We start from the raw sequence: 18485 nt of genomic DNA, 5'->3' as shown, positions 1-18485 counted from the left end.
CTACATGCGGCTCCAACCTTGTGTTTGCTTTCTTTAGTTTTTCTGGGGTTTTGGCAGCATGTTCATATTTCTAACTTGTGTAATTTTGACAGGATATATTTTTATTTATAAGTTTTTTTTTTTTAAGTTTATTTAATCTGGAATAATATTCCTGTCTGTTTTTATTCATAATTATGTTTAAAGAACAGTTTTAGTGTTCAATAAATGTTTATCTTGTTTGGCCTGCGACCTAAAGCGTGCCTTGACCTTTGGCCCCTGTGCGATTGAGTTTGACACCCCTGACCTAGCACAATTGTTGGAACAACCACGGCAAAAGCTGTCTGAGAGGGTTTGGAATGAGCAGGCACAGGTGAACCAGCAGTCTCTGGCTGAGGTCTGGTTGCACAGAAAGCTCAGGCTGCTCAGCATACTCTGGATCCTGACAGCAAAATGCTAGAAGAGTTATGGAATAATGGTTCCATAACTGGGAGAAGTGTATAAAATGAATACTCTGACAGCTCTGCATAGGCAGGGGTTGACCTCAGCTGCTTGCTCTGGTGACTGAAAGGATGCCCTTACCCTATGAGGGTGTGGGTGCAGAGGTTAGCTGGACAGTAGTCATTCTCACCTGAGGAACAGGTACGGACGACACAACAGACTGCAGTTGGGCAGTTGATAGTCTCTGATTGACTCTAACTTTTGTGTTGGAGTCCGTTCAGACAAGGTTCCTGAATCAATGCCAGATACAGAGTCAGCTGGCTCAGGAATACAAGACTTGAACTATGTCCTTATTGCAGCATTAATGAGCACAATAAAGCCAGCCTACTGATAAACATGAAGGCTGTTGAACAGATGGTTTGTTTTTTTGTGAGACGTAGAAAAGTACTGGCTTCAGCAAACATGCTTCAAGGTGAAAGGTGAAGACGTGGGTCAGGCAGCCAGGAGAAGCGGTGTGCCCCAGCACCACACGAGGACCACAGAAGAGTGGCTCGTATCCTTGGGTAAGCCCCCCCTGCTGATACAAGTGTCCTTCAACATGGAAAGTGCTGCTCGTTGCTACATAGAAACATTCTGGTCTGTTTGGTCCATTTCTTGGTCTTGGCTGCCCAGCTTGACCTGACCTTGGCCTCAGAAACATTTCAAGTCAGAGAGTACACGCCTGTCACATATACGCCTTTTACTAACACTCAACAATAGCCTTAAGTAATTCTATATATGTGAAGCTCTCAAATGTACACAAGGCTAGTAGGTCATCCTGAGTTCATCAATATGTGTTCATCTGTGTGTACAGTGTGTCTGTGTGTGTCTGTGGGAGGTTGTCTGTGTGTGAGGGTGAAAGGAGTTCATCCCAATAATGTTTGTTGACTGATATTTCTAAAAGCTCTTTATTCTCTCACCTCATCCACCTGTGAAGGAAGATGACTGAATTCCCAGAGTTCGTTCTGTTGGACATTTATTTCCTTCTGTTGCTGCTCAGAGATCATCAGAATCTATAAAGGCCTAAACTAACCAGCTTTTCCAATGGGACATTATTTTCAGCTGAACTGAACAGAGTATAAGAGGACAAGAGAACACGAGTGTTTCTACAAATAGAAGTGACGCTCACATTGAAAACAAAGTTGTATAGAAAGATTTTCATGTGGAAAATTATTGCTGTTATTGCCAAACAGCATCTCTTGTCTGGAGAACAGGACTCACTGAAATATTATCCAGAGCTTTTGCTGACACGACATGTTCCAAGTCAAAGTCAAGACAAAGTCAGCTTCATTGTCAGAAACCATGTGTGCAGATAATACACAGGAAGTGGAAACTACAGCCTGAGTGTCGCACTAACATAAAAACAACATGAAAGATAAAAAGATTCTGAATTTGAACGTTTGAAGAGAAATGAACAATCTATGATGTTCACTGTACATTCATTTAAATTGTGAGAGACGCCATAGCAACCAAAGACTCTGAAAAACACATCAGCAGAATTATGAATTGATTTGATGCCATTGAGTGAAATAATAAATTATTCTGTCTCAACAGAACTTTTCCTGCTTTCCTCAGCTCCTCCCACTCTCTATGTTCAGTCGTACTCACTGCCCATTATCCCAACTACTGAGGAAAGAGACATAATTCCTGTAATTAGAAGGATGTGATCTCATAGTGTGGCTGTGGTTCAGAAGGTAGCACATCTACTATTCGGACGGTTGCAGTCTGCATGCCAAATATCCTCGGGCAAGATGCTAAGCCCAGGTTGTTCTCCACAGTCCACTGTAGTGTGAATGTGATAGAAAGCACTTAAAGCTTGTGCCATTAATGAGGCATGTTGTACAGAGTGGTGTGAGTGCTCAGGCAGAGTATAAACAAGCTGAATGAGAAACACTCAACTTCCACAAAATGACTTCTACATAATTCATTCTAAAATTCAGAAGCTATATTTGAATTCTGCACTTATCTTCTAATCTCTCTGCACTTATTTAAACATCCGCGTTTTCAAAAACCTGTGATAACCTTAATTGTTTTAATGATATATGTCGATTAGCTCTCCATTGTGTAGCCCCTTTAAATACAGCTTATTTCCTTCCTCTTGGATGCAGGATTATATTCATTGACTGTAGAAAAGCTGAATGTGGAAAAATACCTTATTAACCTTCAACTGACTAAATGCTGCAGGAACATCTTACTGGCTCTATTAGCAATGATAAGGACTACACGCACATCCTTGACTGCTTTGTCGAGGAGGGAGTGACAAAGCCGTCCTTCGGTGTAACCCTACCTCAGAAAAGAAGCTCCACAAATATTTGCGTACTCACACTCATGCTTGATATCTTACTCACTGTCTCGCTGTCTGATGATCAGTGTGTCAGCGTTTTAAAATTCTTTCCCAGGTTGTGCATTAAGGTGAGCCTGACTCTATGTGGCTGCTACTCCTCAGATAATATCTGATGTTTAGATATTTATGATGTTTGTGCTTAAATGGTTTTATTTCATATTTTTAAAAAAGCAAAATAGAGTAGAAAGCTTTTTGTTCAGGCTCATTAAAAGCAGAAGAAAATCCAGATGTGTGGTGTAATGCACACACTGCTTCATTCCTTAAGCTGCAGAACAAAGGAGAGAATAAAAATGCAGACAATTAGCGTCTGAGCCAATCACGTTCATCTGTAATCAGACATATGGATTACAAACTGAGTTACAGGTGAACTGTTAGTTTGTTTCAGTGCTGGGATGATAACAGATCATGATAACAGATGGAGATCAGCATCATTCATATCAAAACACAATCCAGATCTTCTCGCACACAGACAGTGAGAGCAATCATGACGATCACAACAAAAGGAGTTTATCGAAGCAGCCGCTCAAAGAGAGAAAAGGAGGTTCATCTTTCCTGTCAGCTTCTCACACACAGCAATGACTTCTGAACTTCATGACTTCTGAACATTGATTTATGTCATTAGAAGAGACCGAGATGCAGGAGTTAAACACGACTACAGCACTTTTCAATTTTAATTCAGTTTTATCGCCACTTCACATAATAAGATATGATTGACTCTGTGTACTGGAACATGAGAACGTTTTCAAAGCCACCGTATCAGTTAAAGAACCACCTCTCCATCTGCTACCAACTCCTATTAAACCAACACAGCTCAATGTCATCACATTAACTAATAACTGAGGACTCTGCTGTACGACTGATCTGTTTGGAAACGTCTCGTTATATTTCCAGTGTTCCTTTCTGTTGCTTTATCCCACAAGTAGTCAGTAGGTATGCAGATTTGAACTGTGTGACAGTTCAGTGTAAACTGTTCTTTCAACGTCATGTTTAAACTTCAAAGAGAGAGCATCAGTTAAAAGATTCAGATTAGAGATCTCTGCTGCCACCTGCTGATGAAAATGCTTTGTTCTCCACAAAAAAGTCAAGTTGTGGCTGTGACTCAGTTCTTCCAGGTGATAAAGTCTTTTTAGTTTCTTTAATTGGTACTTCTATATACATTTTCAAAGAAGTAAATATTAATAATTCATTTTGGGGTTCTGTCATATTTATTATTTGGGACTCTGCTACATTAAACATGGCCAAATATTCAAAATGTGTGTTTTTAAACTAGCTCATCTCAGGAAATCCAGCTCTGACTAGAAGAGCGGAAGTGCAACCCACCCACCAAATTCAACACTGTGGACCTCCAGCCATCCTTTTAAAGCTCTTGTCAATTCCTTTCTCATTCAGTGTGACTGCTTTTGCAAGGCTGGTCTTAAAGCTTGTGTCTGAGGAGAGGATGGTTACTTCTGAAACATTAATGCAACAACAGCACTGCACTTGAGCTTTTTCTGGATGGATCAGAAGATTTGCTCACTTTGCCTTCATGTGAGCAAAGCTCCGTTAAATTTATTCTGAAGTTAGTCTCATGATTTTTAAACAGGGAGTCATCAGGATTCGTTTTTGTGTATCCTGTTGTTTGAACACTTGTTTCAAAATCTCATGTGGTCCAGAGCCTGCTGAGGTTCACTGTGAGAGGATGTGGAAGCTTTCTTAGTGGGAAAAGCACAAGCAGAGGTGCTGAAGCTCTTCAGATCAAACTGACATTATTGTTATTTCATCATGACTGGCTCCAGCTGAATTGCTGTGTGGCTGTTCTTTGTCTGCGACTGACCTTTGAGAACTTTTCAGTATTTTTCAAATGTAGAATTGAGCGTCTGTGGAGGGACGTTTGGACAGGTGTGACACATTTACTATGATGACAGCTTGGAGGAAGATGGATTTCTCATCATCTCAGATACTCTTCATCTCTTCTGTGCCCAGCACTCCTTCCTCCCAAGTCTCAAGGTGGATTTGTTCTCTGTTGTCTGGAATGATCCTCCCATTAGGACCGAGCGTTTCCCCGACCAGCTGTGGGAGCTGTGGATGCTGCAGCAGCAGAGAGCCACAGAGATCTGAGGAAATGAGGCAGTTGAGTAATAAAGCAGTGATTTTCTTTTCTTGACTCTTCTGTGTTTTGATAATCATTTACACATGCTTCTTGATGTCAGCAAATCCAAACTTAGGGCATGATTGGGAGAGCTCAGGGCTGTCATACCCACCCAGGTGTTCTGGAGCCAGAAATGGAGTCTCCACTGAAGGCTGAAGATGTCGATTCTCTACACCTTGACATTGATCCTCTTGTATCTTCATCTAGTTTTAGAAGAGACATTTACTGGACCACACTCTCACATGCTCTGTACCTACATCACCATCCCTGATAGTCGCAGCTTGGCCCGTCACAGGGTGAAGTTATAAGAACGTCTTATCTTACAATAATCTCTTCTTCTGTAATATGCTACAGGACAAATCGATCCACCGAGGACGCCATCACTATAGCGCTCCACACTGCGCTGAGTCACCTGGAGCACCGAGGAAACTATGTGAGAATGCTCTTCCTGGACTTCAGCTCAGCATTCAATCACATCATCCCGGAGATCCTGGTCCAGAAACTGTCTCACCTGGGACTCTCCACCTCCATCTGCCTCTGGATCAAGGACTTCCTGACAAATAGACCACAGTCTGTCAGACTCGGCCCCCACCTGTCCAGCACCATCACACTCAGTACCGGGTCTCCACAAGGATGTGCTCTGAGTCCCCTCTTGTTTACGCTCTACACATCCGACTGCTCCCCTACTCATCTCTCAAACACCATCATAAAGTTTGCGGATGACACCACAGTGGTTGGACTCATCTCAAGGGGGGATGAGTCGGACTACAGAGATGAGGTTACCAGATTGACTGAGTGGTGTTCAGTTAACAACCTCCAACTGAACACCACGAAAACTAAAGAACTTATTTTGGACTTCAGGAAGGGCAGAGCAGACCCGGCCCCACTCTACATTCACGGGAACTGTGTGGAGAGGGTACACTCCATGAGGTTTCTGGGCGTGCAGATCTCTGATGATCTCTCCTGGACTGCAAATACCACGGCGTTGGTAAAAAAGGCCCAGCAGCGTCTCCATTTTTTGAGAGTGCTCAGGAGGAACAACCTGGAGGAGAGGCTGCTGGTGACATTCTATAGAGCCACCATAGAGAGCATCCTAACGTACGGCATAACAACATGGTATGCAGGGTGCTCAGTTGCAGACAGGAAAGGACTGCAGAGGGTCATCAACACAGCCCAGAAGATCACTGCTCTCTGCCCAGTCTGGAGGCCATTGCAAACTCCCGATACCTCAGCAGAGCTGGCAATATCATTAAGGACTACTCTCACCCCAGTAATCAACTGTTTGAACTATTACCGTCAGGCCGACGGTACAGGTCACATAAAACCAGGACAAACAGATTCAGGGATAGCTTCTTTCCCAGAGCTATCACCGTAGTAAATAAGCACAAAACAATTGAACCTGCTTAACTTTACCATACTTGCCATTGTCACTACATTATGCTGCTATCCTGTATATATCGTACTTATTATTGTCTGAGTACTTTGTTGTTTTATTGTACTTTTTATATTTTACATTTATATTTATTTTTGCACCAAGGGAGTGGCACTCCAATTTCGTTGTACTTTGTACAATGACAATAAAGGCTATTCTATTCTATTCTATTCTATTCTATTCTATTCTATTCTATTCTATTCTATTCTATTCTATAAGAACCTCTCCTGCTTTTATTGGTACTTTTCATTTACTTCCTGGTTCATTCTCGTCCCAAATAGATGCTGACAAGCTGACACAGTCACATGGAAGAAGGAAAGAAATCTGACAAAACTGTTTGTAATGATTTCAGTGAAGCTAATGTCTGACAATGACAAATGTATAAAATAAAAAAGATGAAAGTAACACGTGTCCTCTTTAGTTTTCTGTTTTACTAATACTCCACTGATCAGATGTGTGGCTGGATGAGGCTCCTACACATGATGAAACCACAGTGGGAGGCCTTTGTCATCACACGCTTGAACTCATCATATGTTTGCATATGCTGAACAGGCAGTGGGACTGTATCACTACATGCTGTAACTGTCGGGCAGCAAACTGCATGAACACCGTACTGAATATGACAGGTGTGGTTGAACGGACACTCTGAAGCTTCTCCTCTGGCAGGACAGGAGTGTGGCCTTGTCCTGTGAGCTGCTGTGAGGATGTACTTGGGGAAAAGACAACTGGACTGTCACCGTCCTCAGGCTCTTCACCTTTTTAAAGACAAAGCAGTCATTTAGATAGAAGATTGGACAGTGTTCACCTGCACAAAGAGAAATTAAATGTCATTATTGACCAACACTCATAGTGTAATCTACAGCTGTGGCCCAACATTTAGAGAACAACAAGTGTTGCTTTTCACACAGTTTTAGATCTTTTTGTCAGATGTTTTCTGAAGGATAGAAACTTCTACGTTTCTGCAGCATGTGATTGATGATATTTGCTCAGCTCTGAGTTCTAATTGTAGCTGATGAGAAATGACTGAACCACCCTAGTGACAGTTCTGGATCTTAGACTGTAGGATCCACAGGATCCACAGGACTGAAGAGTATCTGCTGCATTCACTCAAAGAGCTTCTGATGGTCCCGTTCAGCTCTTCCAGGTTCCCATCCCAGTGCTGAGGGAATGATCTGTATTCCTCACTGTGAGGAAGAGAACCCATATTTCCATCCACAGATCACAGAAATCAGATTCTCTCCATCTTCCTCATTAAGACTGACTTGTACAGTTTTATAAATCTAACAGCCTGAATTTGGAGACCTGACCAGAGTCGGTGCTCAGCTCTGCTGGGTTCATGCAGGCTTGGAGGGTCACTGTCAGATGGTCCACTGGTGATTCTGTTATTCCCACTATTCAGACTAAACCACAGCTGAGAGGAAAGCGTGTTGCACACGGTCACATGGTTGGTGTCTGATGTAGAAATAAGTTGATGAGCTCTGAGACTCGTTTTCTCCTCTGCAGAAACCTTAATATTAGCCATAGCAGACATGCTGACACGTCTCAGGAGGAGGAGGGCACCAAATGCAGAGGTCAAAGGGCAGCTGAGGTATGTGTGTTTAACTGTGAGGTCACCAGGAGGAGGAGCTGGTGATGAAGAGCAGCCTGTGTGTATATACAGTATCTGTTGTGTATTGAGCCCTGAGGAAGATGAAGGTGCAGCTTTGCTTTGGCCTTCCTCTGCTAACAGCTAACTAACCTCAGCCAGATGTTCTGCAGCTGTTTCTCTAACATTAGAAGTTTATAATGATGATGACCCCGAGCGTGTTTCTGCTGTTCTGATGGATCTCCACGGAGCGTCCTGACTCTGTGTCACATGTTAGCTTCATGTGGGTCAAAGGTCAAAGCTGCTGACTGTCAGGAAGCTTCAGAGAAGATCAGACAAACATGAAACAGAGCTGAAGATGAAGCAGATCTACATGTGACTGTTGATGGTTTCAGATGTAATCAGTGTCATGAATAATCAGATCAACATTTCAAGATCTCAAAGTGTTTATTGTCATATATACAAAGAAAAGCATTTCTCTGTGCAATGAAACTCTTTCTGTGCTGTCCACACACTGATGCAGGCTAATATATACAAATAGAACAAGATAAGATACAAATACTATGAATAAATGATGGAGACTAAATGTAAGTGTGAGGTAGATGTTGGTTCAAAGGAGCTATGAGCTTGATATGAAAGATGACCTGATGTGCAAACATTACTGTTAAAACAGGTCAGCTGTTCAAGAGTCTGACAGCAGTGGGAAGAAGGAGTTGTTGAGTCTGGATGTTCTGGAGTTTGAACTTCTGAACCTTCGTCCTGAGGGCAGAACTGTGAACAGTCTGTGTTGGGGGTGTGCGGGATCTTTGAGGATGGAGGCTTTCTCAGACTTGCTGCTAACAGGTGAGTCTGTTACCTGGACTGGACTGAGTGAGCTGCTGTGTCACAGCTTTATCAGTGACACACTCAGCATGTGTGTGTGTGATATGTCACAGTGCTTGAAACACACATGAAAATATATTAAAGGTTGATTGTTTTTTTCTTTTGGTTTGTGGAACAAAAATCAGCAACAAAGAAACGCTGGCGTAAAAAAAAAAGCTGTAGTGCCTTTCACTGTGCGATACTTTTGTTAATATCCAACGATGAAAAAGACTCACAATACTTGAAATGTGGAATTCCCTTGTATTCTTATTTACTGTGTGATCCGTTCTGTATACTCTGTATTTATATATGTGTATATATGGTATATTTCAGCTCACGCTCTGTAACTTCTGTCGGTGCTGTGCTATTAGAAACCAAATTTCCCAGAGCAACCCACCGAGGGATTAATAAAGTTTTATCTAATCTAATCTAATCTAAAAATCTAAAAACTTGGTGTAGAAGTGCAACAAACGTAAGCCGGCTCATTTGACGTTGTGACGCTTGAAAAGGATTTGCGCACCTACATCATTATTTACGGTTTAAATTGTGCTGCCTTTAGGTGCACCTGGTAAATTCAGGAATCTCTACTCCAAACCACATGTAACATAGTTAAATAGAGTTGAAGTTAAATCCTGCTAAATGGTACATTGGCACCACCTACTGTTGAAAAAGTCACCCTGCAACATTCACTAAGGGATTCTGGGTAATCCTCAGAATAATGGAGGATTCCTGCGAGGTAAGGAAATGTCGTGGGGAAGAAAAATCATATCGCAGGTTGTTAAAGTAATACAGTCTGACCCGATCATTTTTGTTGTTTATACATCATTTGTTGAGGGTCATTTCTCCAGTCTTTATGTTGAATTGAGTGCATGTTTAGGTGAGATTTATTTACTGGGAAGAGAGGAAACAAAATGGGAGCATAGTTAGCTAACTCTGTTGTTGCTTTCCCGTTTAGATTTTGTGCTGATTGCCCACGACATTAAAAAGAGAGCATTGCCTTTTTGTTGTGAATGCAGACACAGAGGTCACACACACCACCAAATGTTATAAAAATGTCAAGTCAAAATCAGGTCAAAAATGACTCCAGGGTTCCTCACAGTGTTACTGGAGGCCAAGGTAATGCCATCCAGAGTAAGAATCTGCTTAGATACCATATTTCTAACACACAAATATAAAATTATATTCTATTCTTTTTTCATCGCTCAAAATAAGCGTCACACTTGTGGAAGCCGGTGTACCCGCCGAAACGCCATGCATTTATCGAGACTTTCAACCCCTGGTAGGCCAGTTATGGATCTTTGGATCCACATTATGTCAGCAGCTCCACCGTGAACTATGTTAAAACAAACACACTCACGCCTCACAGACGACAGCTTACCGTCCTGTAAAGATGAAAGTGACGTCGTACAGGAGCAGAAGTCCCATTGTAAACATATCACGGCAGACCGACGATGTTTGCATGAACACGCTTTTCAGCATCTCTTTATTGACCACTTTACACACACGGTTGCTGTACGCATACAGCCCGACACACACCAACAACAACACAACAGCATAGAGAGCACAGACGTTAAGGCGGTGAGGCGTGATTGCGGGTGCCACTCAGGTGCGTCCGACTCCCATGCAGCGGCGCTGCAGACCACGCCCTGCCACACACATTTTCAATTATTTTTTAAAAGTCAGGTCAAGGCTCCAAAAGCCCAAAGGAGATATAACAGTTTTTGTTTGCTGGATCATTTTAGTTCAGCTTTCCTTTCGTTATATTTGTTTAAGAGTTCAAAATGTGTTAATTACATAAATGACATGTAATTTTCTCTGTAGCACTTCATGGATTTAAGCAACACACCTTAGTTGTTCACACAAAGCTTAAAGGTAAAAAAAAAAAACAATATATAGTGTTATCTTCATTTTAGATGTCAAAAAGTATTTGTGGCTCCCAGAGTTTTCTTTTGCATGGAAATCTTTGGGCTGGTCGAGCAGGACAAGCACAGAGATGAGTCCACTGTCAGAGGCCATAAGAAGATCATTTGTAACCTTCACTAAAGCTGTTTCTGTGCTGTGATGAGCTCTGAAACCTGACTGAAACTCTTCAAATAAACCATTCCTCTGCAGATGATCTGTTAGCTGTTTGACAACTACTCTTTCAAGGATTTTTGATATGAAAGGAAGGTTGGAGATTGGCCTATAATTAGCTAAGACTGCTGGGTCTAGAGATGCTTTTTGAGTAAAGGTTTAACTACAGCCAGCTTGAAGGCCTGTGGTACATAGCCGATTATTAGAGATAGGTTGATCATATTTAAGATCAAAGAATTAATTAATGGCAGGACTTCTTTGAGCAGTTTTGTAGGAATGGGGTCTAATTATGAGATGAAAGCAGATGAAATAGCAGATATACCTGGAAAAAAAGTTTGTTTCTTTTTTGTTTTGTCATGTTTTCTCAATGAGCCTGTAGGGGGCACTACAAATATAACTTAACTGACTAATCTCCAAAAGTTGATTCTGTACATCTGGACGTAGCGTTTTCACACGAGATTTACGTACCTGGATGATTGAGCATGCATCAAGTTTAAACTTCTGCTGGTGGAAATCACATATCGCCACAGTCTGGGAACAAACTCTTGCCTCCAAGATGAGAACTCTCCCCTCCCAGAGGGGAGCTTTTCAGAAACTTCCTCCAGGATTGCCATCATTTCATTTTTGATTTCTCCGTCCTGATTCATTTTTGTACAAGGTAAATCACCCCCTCCCTTTTGAGATATGCACATTTGTTTAAATTCTGAAACTTAAACACTTATATTTAGATTCTGCTGTTGTTGTTGAATTGATTCATCCGAGTTTACCTGACAAGGAAACATCTCACGCTGGTTAAGTTGGGGTATGCATGAAAGCATGTAGAGTATTTCTTCTTTTGGCTGAAACTTGTGGATGATTTGAATGGGATTACAGCAGGTGTGTGTGTGCTATGAGAATGGTTCAGGAAATGTGTTTCCTGCTCAACCTGTTTCCAATGAGCCTTTGTGTCTGTCATGCTTTCCAAAATTGAAAGCTGCAAAATAAGGAAATAAAACTTTTTGAGAGAACGACGAAAGTAAATGGTAAGTAGATTTGAAACAAAAGAAAGAAAAAGAAAGAAAGAAAAACGGAGACTAGAATTGATCACTTTAGAGACACTGCAGTCACTACCAAGCACTTCAACACTTTCAGTTCAACATATTAGAAGTGAGGGTTCAGTGGCATTGCATACAGGTTAATCAGAGATAACACAAGATTGTTTACACTACTGCAAAAATTGGAAGGGAAAAGAGCAGTGAAGCAGACATTTGTTTCAAAGGCTGTGATCACAGGTGGTCAAATTCATTCAGGTGCAAAGCGGTTGTTGTTTGTGTTTACTTGTTCACGGGGCCAGAAAGTAGAGCACTATGGAAATCAGTTCTAGGTGAACTCACTGAGCAAAAAGGAGAAAGGAATCAAAAGAATTCAGGACGGGTTTGTCAGTTTGTTGCAAAACTTATTAACGTGTGGTATTTTTCTGAACTCACTTCCTGTTTAACACATTTTTTTCATTTGAATCATTTACCATTTAGTCAGAGTTAAACCCTTCTCTTTCCTTATGAGTGCAAGGGAGACGCATTATGCGGTTATGAATCAGAAAAGTCAACAGAGGTTCTAACAACTGGTTCATGGTGATGGCTAAGTGGAAAACACATCTGACTTGGCTCAGGGCTACTTATGGCTGACAGAGAACAAAGAGCCATAAAGACTGAAAATGTGAGCGGTGGGAGCTGTGCTTGGCACCTGATAGCTGACAGAGTAGAGAGGCTGTGAAAAGCTAAGACTTGCAAGGGACAGGTGGGAGAAGACCGTGCCTTAAGGCTCAAGCTGCTGTAGGCTGGAAGAGACCGCTGAGACCATAATGAGGCCTAGAGTTGGCAGGTTGAAAAAGGTTGATTTTGTTCATCTGTATGTAGCCTTTTCAATGGGAGAAACGTTTCATCACTCATCCAAGTGACTTCTTCAGTCTCAGCTGACTTTTCCCCAACCTTATGAAGAGTACATTTGTACAATAAGTGAAACCAGTCCATTGAATGAACAATGGACTCTGAGGTCAGTTCCTTGATCATTAATCAGTAATATGATCTCCTACATAGGTTTCTCTTCATTTGCTCCCTGTTATATCAATATTGAATTCACGATTCTGCTCCTCACATACAAGGTCTTAAATAATCAGGCTCCATCTTATCTTAATGACCTTGTAGTACCATATCACCCTATTAGAGCACTTCGCTCTCACTCTGCAGGCCTACTTGTTGTTCCTAGAGTATTTAAAAGTAGAATGGGAGGGAGAGCCTTCAGTTTTCAGGCCCCTCTTCTGTGGAACCAGCTTCCAGTTTGGATTCAGGAGACAGACACTATCTCTACTTTCAAGATTAGGCTTCAAACTTTCCTTTTTGCTAAAGCATATAGTTAGGGCTGGACCAGGTGACCCTGAATCCTCCCTTGGTTATGCTGCAATAGACGTAGTCCTCTCCGGCAGATTCTGGAATACCAGAAAACACAAGATTATCTCTCATTCTACGGGCTTGTAGATCAATAACGGACTCTTTTATTTTTTTATTTTCTATGTTTAGCTGGGTCACGTTATCGGTGAGAGATTTGACCGACTCCCGTAGTGTGGCATTTTCAGCGGCAAGCGTTTCCACCTGCTGCTGGCTGAATTCCAGGGATTCTCTCAGAGATTTAAATTCCTGCTGTAAAATCTCCACCAGGGACAGCCTCGCATCGAAATTGGACAATCGCTTGTCGATTGACTCCAGGATGTCTACGATGTCTTTGCCGGCAGGCGATGTTGTGCCGGGGGAGTCTGCCGGGCGACATCTCTTCGATGACAGCGTCTCAGTTTTGGCCGGGGAAGATGCACTCTGGGCCTTCTTCATTACTAAATCTTGGAAACAGTGGTCGATGTAATCTTGGAGAGCGTCTAAACTCTCCCCATTGTCCTCCAGGGTGTTAGAGATGATAGGACAGATGTTGTTAGTTATATGACAATTGATTAGTGTATTTGGTAATACTGAAGCTTAAAGAAACTTTGTTAAACTCTACGCTACCATTCGCTTTTTCTTCCCGCCAAATCTCCGGCATCTGACGTCACCTACAACATGGGTCGCTTACCTTACCCGTCACTTCCGTCACTTACTCTTTCTCCTCTGTCTCCTCTGGCTTATCGAAGATTAAAGAAAGCGGAACCGGCTGTTCAAACCCCCACAAGGCTGCTCGCTGGGATTGAAACGATGGGACGAGTCGTGAGTTCTCAAAATCGGCTCATTGAGTCAGCACGGATAAGATCTTGGAGAAGCTTGAGGCTGCGATTGAGAGACCAGTGTCAGACTGTTAGAACAGCTTTGAAATTCATATGAATTGTTCGCACTAAAATAAAAACCACCATCATTTCATGCAGAGACCCCTTCGGCGCCAGCTGTGGTCTCAAGGCTGGAGCTGAACAACAACACCCTGATAACAGACTGTGGATTGACTGTTCTTCCTATCTTACGCAAGGTCACCTGGGTTGGCTGGAAGACTGTTTACTTAGCCTGGCAGGGCAAAGGACACTGTCTCAGCTGGACACACACACACACAAACCCTATTAGAGCACTTCGCTCTCGCTCTGCAGGCCTACTTGTTGTTCCTAGAGTATTTAAAAGTAGAATGGGAGGCAGAGCCTTCAGTTTTCAGGCCCCTCTTCTGTGGAACCAGCTTCCAGTTTGGATTCAGGAGACAGACACTATCTCTACTTTCAAGATTAGGCTTCAAACTTTCCTTTTTGCTAAAGCATATAGTTAGGGCTGGATCAACTCTGTGGAGATGGACAAGTCTGTGATGCTTCAGTGTTCAGCTATTTGAACTTAACAGATGAATGAATTAAATGGATCAATCACTCTTACTGGCCTCAGAAGTAAAGGCCATCCATCAGGACCTGGGTGGTGTAAATCCATGTTCTTTGTTTCTCAGTGTAAAAGGTTTAAATGCTATGACGTTTTGTTGTTTTAGGATTTCAGTTTAAAAACAGTTTACAGCGGCTTGCAAAAGTATTCGGCCCCCTTGAACTTTTTGAACGGCCCAGTCAAAGTGCAGATCTAAATCCAATCGAGAATCTGTGGCAAGAGCTGAAAACTGCTGTTCACAAACGCTGTCCATCTAATCTGACTGAGCTGGAGCTGTTTCAAAGAAGAATGGGCAAAGATTTCAGTCTGTAGATGTGCAAAGCTGGTAGAGACAGACCCTAAAAGACTGGCAGCTGGAACTGCAGCAAAATTTGGTTCTACAAAGTATTGACTCAGGGTGCTGAATAATTACGCACACCCCACTTTGCAGTTATTTATTTGTAAAAAATGTTTGGAATCATGTGTGATTTTCATTCCACTTCTCACGTGTTCACCACTTTGTGTTGGTCTTTCACGTGGAATTCCAATAACATTGATTCATGTTTGTGGCTGTGATGTGACAAAATGTGGAAAAGTTCAAGGGGGCCGAATACTTTTGCAAGCCACTGTAGTTAGGGCTGGAATATATTTCTTGTGATATGAAATGAATTGCTATCTGTTTGTTAAGAATCTGCTTGTTTTTTGTTGTGGTGTTGGATTGAGTGAACCACAGGATTAATAAAGCTAAGGCTTATGCTAATGGGGATCCTGATTAAACAAACACACTGGCTTCTTAAACTTTAAAACACTCTGACTCTGATCTTTCCAGTTTCTTCAGATTTGTACTCTTGTGTTGTTACAGAGCAAAGATGAAGGAATGTCTGCAGACAGAGCTTCTGGAAACACTTGGGGATTTCAGAGAGAAGGAACTGAAGCTCTTTAAGTGGTATCTACAGAAACCTGAGACACTGGATGGTTTACCAGCTTTGCTTTGTATAAACACATGTGTTAGAAATGTTCTTCAATCGGCTCTTTTTACTCTCATTTCACAGCCAGGACTTTTTTACTTTTACTTGAGTAAAGAAGTTGAAACAGTACTTGAAGTATTTTTAACAGTAGTACTTCTACTTCAGTACACACTGTGTGTACTTTTACCACCTGTGTCTGAGACCTCCTTCAGGGTCCACCTGAAGCTCTCAGTCTGCTGTGGAAAAAGGAAATCCAGGTGAGTTTCTCCTGGTCACCTGAGGCCGTCATTACTGTGTGAACCCACACACCACTCCTCACTCCTCCCACCCGCTGCACACAGTCACTGAGTACAGACCGGCTGATTCCTGTAAAGGGAGAGGCAGGAAGAGGCGGAGCAACAGCTGAAAAACAAGAAGCTCAACGTCATTTTGTAGAAGTGACAGTGTGAGAGAGCAGCAGCAGAGCTGCAGTCGAGTCCTGTTTGTCTCTAAAAGAAGATTCACTGGAGTCCATCAGGTTTCTCTCAGCAACAGTGGTGAGTGCAGCTGATCACACTTCCTGTTTCTACACAAATCTTCACTCTGTTCACTTCATCAGGACTCATCACAGTCACACTGGATCCATAGAAATCTGCTCATGTAACCACAGATCCACTGTAGGAACATCGAGCTGCTGCTTCAGTCTCACTGTGGCTTTGCTCAGGACTGTGGACTCAGGCTGTGCTCTGGACTTCAGACTGACTCCACACTTCTTGTTCAAGATAAGATAAGATAAGACTTTATTGATCCCACAACAGGGAAATTTCTGCATCACCTCAGCTCAGGTACAGATATCAGAAGGAAATACGAGAATACAAATAAGTACAATCAATGAAAATAAGTAAGATAATACACTATATACAACGGTAGCATACATAGTAGTGTTTATGGATATAGTTGGAAATATGGAAGACATAAACTATATAGCTTGATATAGCTATTGTACCACTACTATTCCTATTTATAGACATGTACACACACACATGTACACAGTAAATATACACATGTATACATATATAGACATATATACCTGCACATGTCCGTACACATGAAGGTCCATTATGCATGAAGTGGTGACCGTGGATGTTCACAGTGTCCAGTGACTTATGACATCATAATTGAGGAGTTATAGAGTCTAACTGCTGTTGGGATGAATGATCTGCCAAAGCGCTCCTTCCTGCAGCGAGGGTGTTTCAGTCTCTGACTAAAGGAGCTGCTCAGCCCACTCACAGACTCATGAAGTGGGTGATGTGGGTTGTTGTTGATGGATGTCAGCTTTACTAACATCCTCCTCTCGCCAACCACCTCCACAGACTCCAGGGGACATCCCAGCACGGAGCTAGACCTCCGCACCAGTTTGTCAATCCTGCTCCTGTCCCTGTCCGTGCATCCACTCCCCCAGCAGGCCACTGCATAGAAAAGGGCAGATGCTACCACAGTGTCGTAGAATGTCCTTAACAGAGTCCTGCAGACTCCGAAGGACCTCAGTCTCCTCAGCAGGTGGAGTCGACTCTGGCCCTTCTTATACAGGACATCTGTATTTGTAGTCCAGTCCAGTTTATTGTTGAGGTGAACACCCAGGTACTTATAAGAGTCCACTATCTCAATGTCTTTCCCTTGGATGTTCACCGGTGTTGTAGGGGGTGACTTCCTCCTGAAGTCTATGATCATCTCCTTTGTCTTGCCGGCGTTGATTTGGAGTACGTTGGTCTCACACCAGCCAACAAAGTCACTGATGACCCCCCTGTATTCCTGATCATTCCCGTCTGATATGCATCCAATGATGGCTGTATCATCTGAGAACTTCTGTAGATGGCAATTGTCCGAATTATAACAGAAGTCTGAAATGTAAAGGCTGAACAGGAAGGGTGAGAGAACCGTGCCCTGTGGTGCCCCCGTGCTGCAGATTACCACCTCGGACACACAGTCATGGAGCCTCACATACTGTGGTCTGTTGGTAAGGTAGTCGATGGTCCATGCAGTCAGCTGTTGGCCTACTCCGGCTCCCTCCAGCTTCCCTCTCAGTGGATGGTGTTGAAAGCACTGGAGAAGTCAAAAAACATGATCCTCACACATCCGGGGGGGGAGGGGGGGGCAACTGGAGGGGGGTTAATGGAACCTGGGGGGTGGGAGAGGTGATAAGTGGGCCATTGTCAAATCTGTTAAAAAACAGATTCAAGTCGTTAGCCCACCCCCGGCCAGCAGACACTGTGGCTCCTCCATTGTCCGGGAAGTGTCCAGAGATTTTTTTCATGTTCCTCCAGACTTCTCTGACGTTTTCTGTTGCAGTTGGTTTTCCATCTTCCTACTGAAGCACTCCTTGCCTTCTCGGATCTTGTATTTAAGATCCTTTTGGACTATCTTAAGTTCCTTCTTGTCTCCCGACCAGAAAGCTTCTTCTTCTTCTTGTTCAGCAGGGCCTTCAGTTCTGGGGTGACCCACGGTTTATTGTTTGAGAAACACTGTATCTTCTTGGTAGGCACAGAGTTCTCAACACAGAAATTAATGTAGTCCGTGATGCAGTGGGTGAGGGCGTCGATGTCCTCACCGGGAGGCTTGCAGAGTTCCTGCCAGTCTGTGCATTTAAAACAGTCTCTTAGGGCCTCAGTGCATTCCTTAGACCACACCCTTATCACCTTCTTCGTGGGGGGTTCCTCTTCACCATAGGAGTGTAGGTGGGGTGGAGAAGGACCAGGTTGTGGTCTGAGTGGCCAAGCGGGAGGAGGGGTGATGCACTGTAAGCCTGCTTTGTGT

This window comes from Neolamprologus multifasciatus, chromosome 3 (assembly GCF_963576455.1).
Source record: "Neolamprologus multifasciatus chromosome 3, fNeoMul1.2, whole genome shotgun sequence".
Classification (NCBI taxonomy): Eukaryota; Metazoa; Chordata; class Actinopteri; order Cichliformes; family Cichlidae; genus Neolamprologus; species Neolamprologus multifasciatus.
This window is presented reverse-complemented; position numbering follows the sequence as displayed.